We start from the raw sequence: 12913 nt of genomic DNA on the forward strand, positions 1-12913 counted from the left end.
GATAACATCTCAATCCTTGTCATTTTCTCTTACACATTTTGAGACCCTTACCAATATGTTATCTCAAATGCATGTGATGTCATGTTTAGGTGTGTTTGTCAGTGCAGCGACGATGTGTGTGTGTGTGTGTGTGTGTGTGTGTGAATCAGAGCATAGACTGCGGTATATGAGTAACAGTGAAGCTCCAGCTCTGTATTCAGACCCCATAAATACAGTAGTGTATGACTCAATCCTCCAAATGAATCCAGGTTAAATTGTATATGTGAGCGTATGTGTGCGTGCACATGAATGTGAGACTGTCCATAGGACAGCACTTTCAGATTTGTGGAGAGCCTGTGTGCAAGTGGAGACCTCTAGGGTTCAGTAACTCAGCTTCTATGCAAGGCCACATCCATCTGTAAAGATGTATACATTTATGTATTTAGCAGATATTTTCTACCAAAGTCAGCTGCAAAATAAATAAATAAATAGATAAATAAATAAAATTAAAATTAAACAAATAATAATAATAATAAATTAAATAAATACCATAAAATGAATAAATTATATATTTTATGTGTGTCTATCTATCTATCTATCTATCTATCTATCTATCTATCTATCTATCCACACACACACACACACACACATTTAACTCTGAAATGTCCCACTTGGGTACCGCAGAACCCATCCCTAAAAGAACAGCATTTCTATAATTAAAAAATATAATGTATGCTACAAATCATTTTTCCAGTTAAACTTGTCCTCAGTTGTCCTCAAAGGGAGATTTTGCACATTTCTAGACATAAATTTGCCTTTAGGCTATAGTAAAGTGAGAAATAAGTGTAAATGCTGATTACATATTTAAGAACTTCAACCTTCTATCTATCTGTCTATCTATCTATCTATCTATCTATCTATCCACACACACACACAAAGTGATATTTAACTCTGAAATGTCCCACTTGGGAAAAAAATTCAGTAATTCAGATAGGGACACATGTCTGAAGTTCAAGTTGAAGGCTTCAGTGAGTTTAGCCGGCAACATTTGGTGTCTGACAAGGCAAGAAGTGAAAGACTAGGGAAACAAATGAAGGATGGGTCTCTAAGGACCTCCACCATGGTCTGAGCACTGGGTGAGGGGACTTTGTCTAGACCAGACCTCCTTTGTGAGTCCCCTGTGATCCCTATGTCCTGTCTGAATGGAGGAACTTGACCCTAGGACACGGGCTAGTGACAGAGATACAGAATCAGCGGTTTCGTTTATTTGTAAATATCAACTCAAAACCTGAAAATCACAATCTAAAGTATGTGAGATTTTAGAGATGAATTCAGATTAGTCTCAGATTTGTAGAAGAATGAGTTTCTAGATTATGGAATATGTCATTTGTTCTTTGCATATTAATGTTTGCATCTCATGAATAGAATCAAATAGCTGTTAAATTCAACGAGACAGCAATAGTCTGCAGTCTGGCTGATCCACAGTCATAAGCCCACTGGATAATGGACAGGGACACTCATGGATAAGTTTGGAGTGGCTACAGTGAGAGAGGGTTTTAGGTATTATTTTGGACTGCAATTATAAATGTATGAATGATGCATTAAATTTAGATGAGTTTCAATTCTCTGATGGGTTTTAAGGACAGTGATTTTAATTGTAATACGAGATTGGGCATTTTTACTCATACAAAGGCTAATTAACAAATGTCTCAGGCATGTATGATGCATTTCTTGTGCAGAAATACCAGAGCAACTGACAAAGGTTATTTTTTATTTATTTATTTATTTATTTATTGTCTTTTACCTTGGCAAATAGATTGCTTTTGTATTTTTATTCAGCCCATGTGACATTCCTTCTTCCATGAAACACAAAAAGAAAATTCTGAAAATGATACTGGTCGATCTTTTCCATGCAATTACAGTGAATGAAAATGGAATATTTTAAGCTTCAAAAATTATGCAAAATCATCATACAGATATCATAAAAGTAGCCCAAAGAAGTCTATATTATATGTATTACAAGTCTTACAATTGCTTTGTGTGAGAAACAAGAGTCGTTATTAAATGAAAGCGTAGCCATGCGTCCATGAGACAAGGAGCAATGTTTAATTCAATCAACTGTTTAATATATACTTGGCCTTAGAAATCAGTCATTACCAAATCAAAACCCCTCCAATATCTGGTTTAAAAATCTTATTGATGCCTTTCCTGTTTTTCGTTCCTTTTCAAACAGAAATCATGATGAGGTTCAGTGTTAAGTCTTGTCTAAAGAGGTTGCCCAACTCTATGCAACATATTTCAAAGTTTGCAATTGAAATTATCTTTACAGGAGAAAAAGAACAACATAAACTTGCCCTCTGTTTCTGCCTTTCATCCATCAGATTTGTTAGGTCTCATGAGACAATAATGCTTTGACTGTTGGTTCTGTATCAGTTAAAAAGCAAAAGCACTCCACTTGTTTAAACCACACTGCCTCGAGGCATGCTGGGAGAAGAAAGGGGCTCTCAGAGCAGTGGGATAGCCAGATGAGATACAGATACTAATGTCAGCTATATAGAGTCCAAACTCATTATTAAAAAAAAACCCACTTTCCTGAGCCATTCACAGTCATTTCTGTATTTCTTATTTTTAATTGTGAGATGAATATGTGAATATGTGATGCTAAACTGAAGTCAGAAACATGAGGTTTCTATCATATATTTCGAAATAATGCTTTCCTATACTTGTTAAACTATAATTGCATGCCTCCCCTCACTGCTTATTTTCCAGAAATTCAACTGTTGATTACCATTGTCTGTTATTTTGTGTGGCTTGTCACAGTCCTCATAAAGACAGTGGAAATGTGACAGCAGTGAACTCAGCAAACCAGAAATAAATCACAGGATGCAAGGCTTCAGCTAGCCTCTTATTGACCAATATAAATATTTTACACTCACCAAATGTGGTTTTGTAACAATAAACAGCCATATCAATGCAAACATACAGAGTGAGGAACTGTCCTTGCGTCTGAGCTCAGGCATTGACCACAAAGACACCACACAAAATACATAATCAGATTATTTTCATTTGGACCTTGCTCATAAATTTCTGTGGAAAACTTTTGTAAATGTAAATCATCATATTGTTGTAACATTTCACAGGCGGTTTACATTGTGTGTGCTTGTGTATTATGAGTGAAAAAAAAATGTATTACGTTGTGTTCAGACTGTGGTGCCAGGCTAAAAATTACAAAAAAAAAAACTAAAACCTGCTACAGTTTTACTGTGGCCCAAAACTTGTCGTTCTCAGTTTGAAGCGAGAGAGAGAAACCTCACAGGCCACTGCAACCCATCTGTGAAAATCAGTGAGGCATGTGTTCTGTCACAGGGGCCTCTTGCACAGGTAGATCTGTGCTTTGGAGGACATCACCCAGCATGCTTGGGAATTCTGACTGGCAGACAGACACTCTGGGAATATGTCACAGTTCTCTCTTTAAAAGTTATCTTTGTGCTATTCAGCCTGGCTCTGCGTGAGTACATATACGCAAACGCACACGCGCAGGCGCGTGCACACCTCGTGCAGCAGCATATGCTCTGCTTTTCAGATGTATGCTTTTATTTGTCTGTAGAGAAATCCAAAAGAAGCTCCCTTTACAATGCAACTGGCTCTCATCTCCTTTAGCATGAAAGTGTGGAAAGTTCGGAAAGGAAGTGTTTGGTATCTCACCATCCGTGGGGAGTGCGTTGTGTATTGCCTTGGAGGTTTTTCCCCTCCTTCCTGTTTCTCCCTTCTTTCCAAAAAGAATAAGATAACACAAAGACCTGCTATCGGGAGATAAAGGTGAAGTACTGCACAGTACTGTCCTCTTTCTTAAAGCAAGAAAAGAGAGAGAGTGCAAGTCCTGGAGTAGGTAATGGAGTTTTTAAAGTTAGATATACCTCTCACTGGCCTCACCAAGGTCACTTTCTTTGGCCTTAAAAGCACTCTCACTTTATTTTATTTTCTCTAAATTTCAAATGTCAACAAAAAGTATATTGAGTTTCATTGTTTGCGTCTGATTTCGGATAATTCGTAAGTGATTCTAAAGCAAAGCTAGCGGGGCTTTTTGTGGTTCTGTGTGTTTACAGACAATTCAATTGTGCTGTGGAGTTTAAGCGGCCGGTGCCATTGCTCTGGGAAGATCTACTCTAAAACTGTGTTTCATAACTGAAGATGGAACATCAGTCATCATAGATTTACAATGGACATCAGTCAATCAATATGCCTAATCAGATTCTGCCTCTGCCTGTCATTTGTAATTCTTCATTATTTTCCATCTCTGCGTTAGAGATTACGAGTCTGGGACCATTAATCTGAAGGTTTGGACTGAAACAACTGGTGAATTCATGTGTTTGTCAGATGTCCGAGAGGGTGTCTTGAGCTACTGAATGAACTAAATACTGGTCTATGGAAGTAGAACAACTGCTGGAGGGTTTGTGAATGCTTCCAGTCAGTTAAAAATGTTCAGAAAAAAACTTTATTAGCTGGATTTCACATGGGACTGATGTGAAAGACACCAGGCACACAGGTTGGGTTTTTGTGTATTATGAGAACTCTCCATAAACAAAATGATTTTTTTATACTGTGCAAACTTTATATTCGATGTCCTAACTCTAAACCTAGCCCTTGCAGAAAACATTCTGTGTTTATACCTTTAAAAAAACAAAAAAAACAAAACATAATTTAGCATGATTTATACATTTTCTAATGGGGCCAACATTTTGTCCCCACAATGTAAATATGAATAAATAAATAAATCAAGTTTTTCTATCCTTGTGGAGACATTTGGTATATCTGGGAATACCTGGACAACTCATTACACAGACACACACTATTGAACATACATTGGGGTCCAAAATTCTGAGACCACTAGTGAAAATGCTTCAGTTTCTATTTGCATAATTTTATACAAACACTGTAAAAATGATGTTAATTGTAAACCTGTTAATTGGTTAACAGTATGTTTCCTTAATATATACGATGAAAGACTGTAATACATTTCATATAATTTTACAGCAAAATGCTGTTAAATGTAGCATTTTTTAAAGTAAACAAAAGTCATTGTATAGTTTGCATTATTCCATGGTCTGTCTGAATACTGGATTCTGATTGGCTGGCAGGTATGCAGTAAAACAGTTTAATGCACAGGTAGTTCCAAGTCAGTTTAATCACCATTCTATATTATGCACTGCTTTAATTGATGCACACAACCAACACACATCCCTCGCGCACACACACACACACACACACACACACACACACACACACACACACACACACACACACACACACACACACACACACACACACAGAGAGAGAGGTCAGAGATCGCTGATTGTGCTGCACACACACACATAAACTTATCAACGCTTCCCCGGGATTTAAATTAATAAAATAGCCTAGATACTAGATCGCTACATTATATTTCCCAGCAACGAGGTGATAAAATTGCTGTTTTTGAAGTAATTGATTGTAGAGAGAGACGCGCAGATGCAGCAAACAAAATGTAAACAAAAATGGACTCAATATTGTGTAAAACCAGATGATTCAACTTTCAGCATACATGATTCAAAGAACATGTTGAGCTTCAATGGAAGCAAGAACATTTCAGAACATCATGCTCAATGTCACAAATTTGATAAGTGACCTAAACATTAAGTATGCTTTTAAATACTTCTCAATTTTAAATCTTAACATTTCTTTCCATGAAATGTAATACATATAATAATAAATAATAATACTAATAGCATGTTTTTTTTTCTCCAGTTTTAAATGTTTGAATCCCACGTATATACATGTAATTCACACTCTCAATGCATTTTATTTCGATTTAGGTATGTTTTCCCATATTTAATTTCCTCACTGTTGCTTTAGTTTGTTTGGTTTGGTCTTAAGAGCAAAACATCTTTTCTGCTCCAGATACAGGCAACACCTGGCCATAACATAGTCACATGACACTGAGGTCAGAACGACACACAATGCCTGGCTTTGTGTTCAGGTAGGCTCCCATGTGATCAACTCTTTGTGACGCATGCAGAAAGAGCAGAATAAATGAACTTTCATTTCCAGACCAAAGTAGCTTTATTCGTGCATCTTGACCACTTCCTGATGCAATTCAGAGAAAACAGCCAACCAGCTTTTCTGGGGCATTAAAACATGAAATTTTATCTTGCTCATTTTACCTTAGTCACATTATGTGTACAGTAAGTGTGAGAGCTCTACTTTGCATTATGCATGTGAAATACTTAAGTGTATAAATCAAATCCAAGCAATGACATTGAGTCTAGACTTTATTGTTCTTTCATATTGTGTACTTTAAATCTTTTAACAATGACAAGCTAGAGAAAACTTAGATCCGAGAACGAAAAAAAAAAGGATAATTGTACATTATAATCATAGAAATATTGTAGAGGTGACATGTTCAGACTGAAGCAATAATTCCCTGTGCAGCAGTTCCTTAGTGTGGTTCTGATTCAACCATGTCAACCCTCTCAATAGATCCGAGACTGATCATTTTAATACCCAGGATATTAAATATTTCATCACCCACAGTTCAGCAAATAAATCACAAGACCTGTTCCCTTTTTTTTTTTTTTAGAAAAATGCACAATTTATGGAATGAATAAAATCTACAAGCATGCTGAAAAGTTGGACACTACAGCAATTTCATAAAAAATAATGCACTCCACACAAGATTCAAGGGTTATTCAAGCTACTTTGTATGTTGTGTACAATGTGCTGTCAGACCATACTGCAACATTAGGTCACAGTGGTCATCTTTCCATGTCGGCAAAGCTGAATGAAATGGGCAGTTCATTGGGTTTGTGACCTCGAGTCTTCAGCTGCTGGACACTAATGAGGGAGGCATGTGCTGGAGAGAGCTCTCTCAACCTGCAGCAGAGAGAAGAACACTTTAGAACAGGTAGTCATTTAGACCTACATTACACACAGAAATGTTACATTAAACATTACTAAACATGAGGAGTTTAAAGTTAAAATTGCATTCAATTCCGTAAAAATGACACACTGAATCACAGTTGTTTTAATGCCTTTACAAAAAATTATGCGGAGTCTTGCTTTGCATTCATGTCATTAGAACTAATGTTATTAGTTTTGCACTTGTTATCTTGTACTTTTATACTTTCTTATGTTTGTACAATGCTATTTTATTTAAACCATGAAAGGCCAGGCGTTATCAGTGTTTTTAACTGAACCAGTGTTCAATAAGTTAAATGTATTATTCATTTTCAGAATAAACAAAATTAAGCATTATTATTTCAGACGAGAAAGTTACTTTTCTCAATTACTTTAATAATTATGCTCAACTTTACTATACATACAATTAGTTCTGCAACAACAAGGCACAAGGGAAGAGTCCTCATAAGCATCACAAAGTTGTCCACACAGCTTGCCAGTTTTATTAAAAGTTGTCTAGTACTAGGAGGGATTCTGACATTCCCAATATTCCAGGCTGTCTGTCGGCAGGCTTACAATGTATTATTATACCTCTTTAATATAGATGCACACTTAATCCAACTGTACAGTTTGAGGAGAACAGATCAATGAGAAATAAAAAATAGAGGATTGTAGCAAAACGAACTGTCTCTATTGCCCTGTCAGACTTTAAGTGCACATTCATAAGTTGAATTCTGAAATGGTTTGGCGCTAATAGACCCGGGATGGCCCTCTGACTGCTGCTCTCAAGATCTTTCGTCTGAAATGAAACCTCATCGTAGGCACTTCTTCACTCAGGCGCCATTGTGGGCCCATTGTTTTCCCTGTTTCTGTGTTTCAAGTTGGCAATAAAAACAAACCAGCACAATGCATGCACAAAGATGAAATGATGCTTTAAATTTCATTGCCTTTGAGATCTGACTCACATCCTGAAACATCATCTTAGAAGAAATGGACACTTCTCACTTCCACAACTCCTTCCACCGACCAGGAGTTCGACTTCTCAACAGGCCTTCGATTCTTCAACAAAAGGAAACTAAACCGTGCCTCATTATGAAACATGAATCAGGAGAATCACTTCGAGTCTAAGCCATTTTCAAGGTACAGTACATGACTGACAAAAAGATCGCCAAGTTCTCAAAAATCTTCATGTACTGTTCGCTAACAAAGAGGAAAACAATAGAGTGTCCGATACGTTCTTGTCTTCACCTTTGTTCCTCCTCATCCTCTCACATGGTTTTTGCTTACACGTCTCCTTATAACCTGATAAGAGTGTGTTTTTTTCTTGTTGTGAAGAACACAGGTCTGGGAGGGTCTGTGTTTCTGTCTCCCCTCATTATTTCTTGTTTACTGTTGGGCAAGAGAATAACTTATCCGATTCCACTTACCCCCTATAGCTTTCTCTCTCTCTTTGGTTATTACAGTATTATATTTCTTAAAACCTTAGAAGGCGATAACAAGCATGAGAGGAGAGGACCTTTATGCCAGTGCATATACTGTTAGCTGTATATCGCGGACATCGCTTACGGTCATGTTGCCAGCACTTTCTTCAGTGGCTTGTTAGATTTGTCTCATCCAGCCATCTCCATTCTAAATCTCTTGTCCCAGAAAGTAAATAATTAAATACAAAAATCAAGACAACAACAAAAAGTACTTCAGCCCAGAGGAATAAATTAAAAGTGCTTGCTACATACAGCTGCCTCAGGAGAAGCATGTGCCTTTGAAGTGTGGTCCAAGATCGGCACAGATGTGTTTTTCAGCATCACTTTGCTTTTACTGACTCTGCAGAATTCATCACCCTATCTGTGTCAGATTATTCTCCGACCGCACATTATTTCTCTCAGCAATGAAAGAGGTGCTTGAGCCACTCTTTCCAGAACTGAACCCTGCGACTCAATCCAGTGTGCGTTAACCACTCCTGCTTGATTCAACCACACTGCTGACCTGAATGAAAAGAGCAACACCATCTATAGATCTCAAAAACGATCACCTACATATTAAATGAAGTGTCTGTGTGCGCTAAATACTCAAAAACTTGACCTGATCACTAAATACTACTGATAAAAGGGACAGTAATAAGTACTTTTTCTCTCACAAAGCTCTTGCAGTTCACTCATAAACCTCACTTTGGGAAACACCAGCTTGGCCAGGCTGAAAGTTAACCAGCAAACCAGGAGCTTTGGTTCTTCATGTCTTTGCTTCCTTGTCAAAGGGTTTTAAAGAGTGCAAACGAGTGATTTTTACTTTTTTCTTTGATTCACCTCTACCAGCTTTAACTGGTGAATTGTTTTTGTCCCTCTGTGACCACTTCTTAACCTCAGACATGACCCCTCATTTTATGTGACATAAATAACGGAACAATCTACTAACCTTCCTTCCTCACTTCAAAGAGCAACGCACTTCCTCAGAAGCATCACTAGAAGGGAAGAAAAAAAACACAATAATTAGTATCATGTTTGAATGAACTGCTTCTATATGTCTAGTTAAACCCGTCAAAATCTCTCTGCTCCTTCCTGACCTAAAGTAAATGACGTGACCTACTTCTTCCTCCACCTACAGCTCTTTTGTTGGTGTAGATAAAAGCACCTCCTCACCACATATCTGACAATGTATAAGTAAAGGACATTCCAGTGCACAGTCTCACTACCAACCCAACAGAGGAACACTAAAAGAGTTTCAGCTATTATAAATAATTTACAGAATTTTTAATTCGCCCTTTTAACCCCTCTGCAAAAAGCACATTTGGCTCAGGTTAAAAATATATGCTCCACATATCTGCCTCGGTGTTTGAAGGCGAATCATAACCTGGAGAAGCCTGTGGTTTAGTTGAGTCTCACGTTGTGTGAAAGTCAGTGCTTTCTTGTGTTGATGTGAGAATAAATAAATGTGTGACTACAGGTCATAGGAATATAAAAATGCTAAACAAATATCGTCCCTGACCAGGACGTTTCTCCATTCAACCTTGAAATGTTTATCCTACTACTATTTAATGCAACTAATGCACATAATCACTCTCTTTTCTTGTCCCGCCGAATCAAGCGCTTTGCCCTGGGTACCCACGCTTTGGTACGGCCCTGGCATCCTGTAGTGTTGCCATGGAGACCAGGATAAACCTATGCTCTTCCACCAGGCAAGATGGGTGAGGCTGAGCATCCATGTACACACAAACACACCCCCATCTTGGTATCTGACACCAGACAGCACGAATATCTCTTCGCCAGGGGCTCCTCTCTTTTCATATGTGTGCAAATGAATTCATGGCCATCTAAGAGTGGGCAAAACCAACCCTGTCTTCCAATGGCTAACCCAATGGAGCAGGGACAGCCCTGTCGTAGGGCCTTTCAGAAACTGCTAAATCTAGATAAATGCATTTAGCACTGTGTGAAAACCTATTCACCAATGTGGTGCAATATTTTCCAACTTTTATCAATTTCATAAATCTTCTCAGTTTTGACACTCTAATTAGATATTAGGTAGTTCATATTTATCCATGAAATATTTTCTGTGTGTGTATAGATCTCTGTGTGCTTTTCTGGGTATCCAGGGACATGTACAGTTTATCCCTCTGTTCATCTAGAAATGGATTAATTTCATTAACTGTTATCAATAATGTAACAGTGTGCTTGTTCAGTTTTTCTCTCTCCACTACAACATTACATATGCACTACCACATCCACTTACAGAGCAAGTATGTGAGTCCACAAACATACTGAAACACACACACTCCAGCACATGTGATCTACAAACGCTGTCTGATGTTTATATTAAAATTAATCAGTCTGCTCAATGTTTTAAATCATTACTCTACAGAACACTGTCTCAACTTGGCTATAATCAGTTACAGAAGTGGAATATACAGTGGGTACGGAAAGTATTCAGACCCCCTTAAATTTTTCACTCTTTGTTATATTGCAGCCATTTGCTAAAATCATTTAAGTTAATTTTTTTTCCTCATTAATGTACACACAGCACCCCATATTGACAGAAAAACACAGAATTGTTGACATTTGAAGGGGGTCTGAATACTTTCCGTACCCACTGTATATTGCTATATTATTAAACAATATTTTTAAACAACATCTAACATTATTTATATACATTATACTGTATATGTTTGTTTGTTTATGATTTAACACCATGCGAGCTACCTCGGCTATATTCATGGCGATATACATTATACATTATATATAATCATTCTTTATTGTAAATAAAGGAAATGTATTTGTATGCATTATTTATTTTTACATATTTATTTATTTATTATTTAACGATTTAGTATATTATAATAACATCAACAACAACAACAATAATAATAATAATAATAAATATTATTGCAGGTTTGATTTCCTAGTATCTTCATCTCTTATCATAATTTCTCTCCCCAGAATGGAAGAGCCTCTACTTACCCATACACTAAAAATAAACCTTTGTGATTGGAGGGCTAATTTGAAGTGTCAATTATTCTCATGCAAATGCATATGTTCTTTCTCACATTTCAAAAGAGGCTGAGCACAGATGGCTTCCACAAATCATGCCACGCAAGGCAAAGCAGCCGGCCAGACAATAAGATCTTGTATAATGTGATGATGGTGTCTGCATGTCTGTCTTCCCTTATGCTGGTGGATGCTTTTACTGATAGCAATGCTTTCCTAAAGGAAGGATGTAATCTAGCTCTTGTTTACCACCAACAGAATGATAAGCTTTACTATAAACAAATCAGCTGATATGGATAAATTCATGACCATTTATCAGTAGAAGTCTAATAAAATAAAATAAAAATACAAAGAGGTCAAAATAGAATAAAGTATGCATTATTATCATTTACGCTGGCAAATGTGGGCAGCAAAACGGAGAAGAAAGAAAGAAAAAGGAAAGTGAAAGAAAGAAAGAAAGAGACAGTAAGGAACAAGAGGCTGCTCTCTCAGCGTGACCTGAACAAGCCACTAAAATGTGATTTCTGACAGTTTGCTAGCACTCAGGCTGAGAGACAGCGGCCTCTATGCTTTCACGCTAAAGACCATGATTTTGCCGGCCAAGCAACTCCAGGACAAATATGTGGATAGGCTTCAACAAACTAGCATGGTAATAATGGCCAACCTACCAACCACTTTAAGAGCTGCAGAGAACAGACAACTTAGTCAAGTGGAAAAATTATTTAACGTTTTAAATGCAATTCATACCAAACCACTTTTTCTTTTTTCCCAAAAAGGAGAAGATACAGGAAGAGACTGCACAACAAAAGACAATGTTCCTTGACCTTCTCAGCTGATCCAGTGGTTAACAAAAAGGAAGAGAAAAGTTTTCAGAAGAGTGGATCAAACAACAAGATCTGGCGTCTAGTTACAACACAACAATGGAGCCATTGAAACCAAGACTGAACATGGCAACCGGGTCCACAGGTTCCGATTGTCTCACAAAGGGTCAAGAGGGAGAGGAGAAGCTGAGTGTTGAGATATTTTAGACGATAATGGTGCTCCAGAAATGAGATGGTTTCAGTTTGCCAACTTTGTTTTGACTTATCTACCTCAGAGTCTAAAGCTGTTAAACCTGGATGGCTAAAGAAATAAGGGAATTGTCTAGACTTATCGGCTAATAAGATCCAAGAGTATGTAGAGTGGGAATAAAGTGATACTTTACATGTGCCCTGTTCCTGAATATTGTTAACTGGGGAATAAAAGCTGGACCCTTTCAACTCCATAGCCTAATGCCAGTTAGTAAGTTACCCGCCACACAAAGCCAAACCGAGATGTTTGCTTACATAGTCATGGGACTTCAGTTCTAATAATACTCTAAAATAATTCACACATTCTGTAAGTGAATAGAGAATGAGAACTTAGTATATCCTTATTTTACCCTTCTCCTCTACCAACAAAAACTCAACTGGAAGATGTTTTACCCAAAACAACTAGTCCATTGAATTGGACAGTCCCCTTGAAGAAATATGATCTTTACTAAAGGAAGC

The 12913-nt window shown here is 37.3% G+C and overlaps 1 long non-coding RNA gene across 2 annotated transcripts in view; it reads right to left on the reverse strand.

The window, feature by feature from the left end:
• Positions 1-6357: 6357 nt before the first annotated feature.
• Positions 6358-12913, reverse strand: part of LOC107669513 (uncharacterized) — a 40085-nt gene continuing 33529 nt past the window's right edge. The window contains exons 4-5 of one of the 2 annotated variants that reach the window (XR_001631998.1): positions 9322-9367; positions 6358-6888 (exon numbers count right to left, since the gene is read on the reverse strand). This is a non-coding gene — a long non-coding RNA (uncharacterized LOC107669513). Of the gene's footprint in view, positions 6889-8613; positions 8896-9321; positions 9368-12913 lie in introns of those variants that run through there. The other variant, XR_001631999.1, reaches the window with a different exon arrangement.

Source organism: Sinocyclocheilus anshuiensis, unplaced genomic scaffold, assembly GCF_001515605.1.
Source record: "Sinocyclocheilus anshuiensis isolate Anshui unplaced genomic scaffold, SAMN03320099.WGS_v1.1 scaffold356, whole genome shotgun sequence".
In the NCBI taxonomy this organism is placed as follows: Eukaryota; Metazoa; Chordata; class Actinopteri; order Cypriniformes; family Cyprinidae; genus Sinocyclocheilus; species Sinocyclocheilus anshuiensis.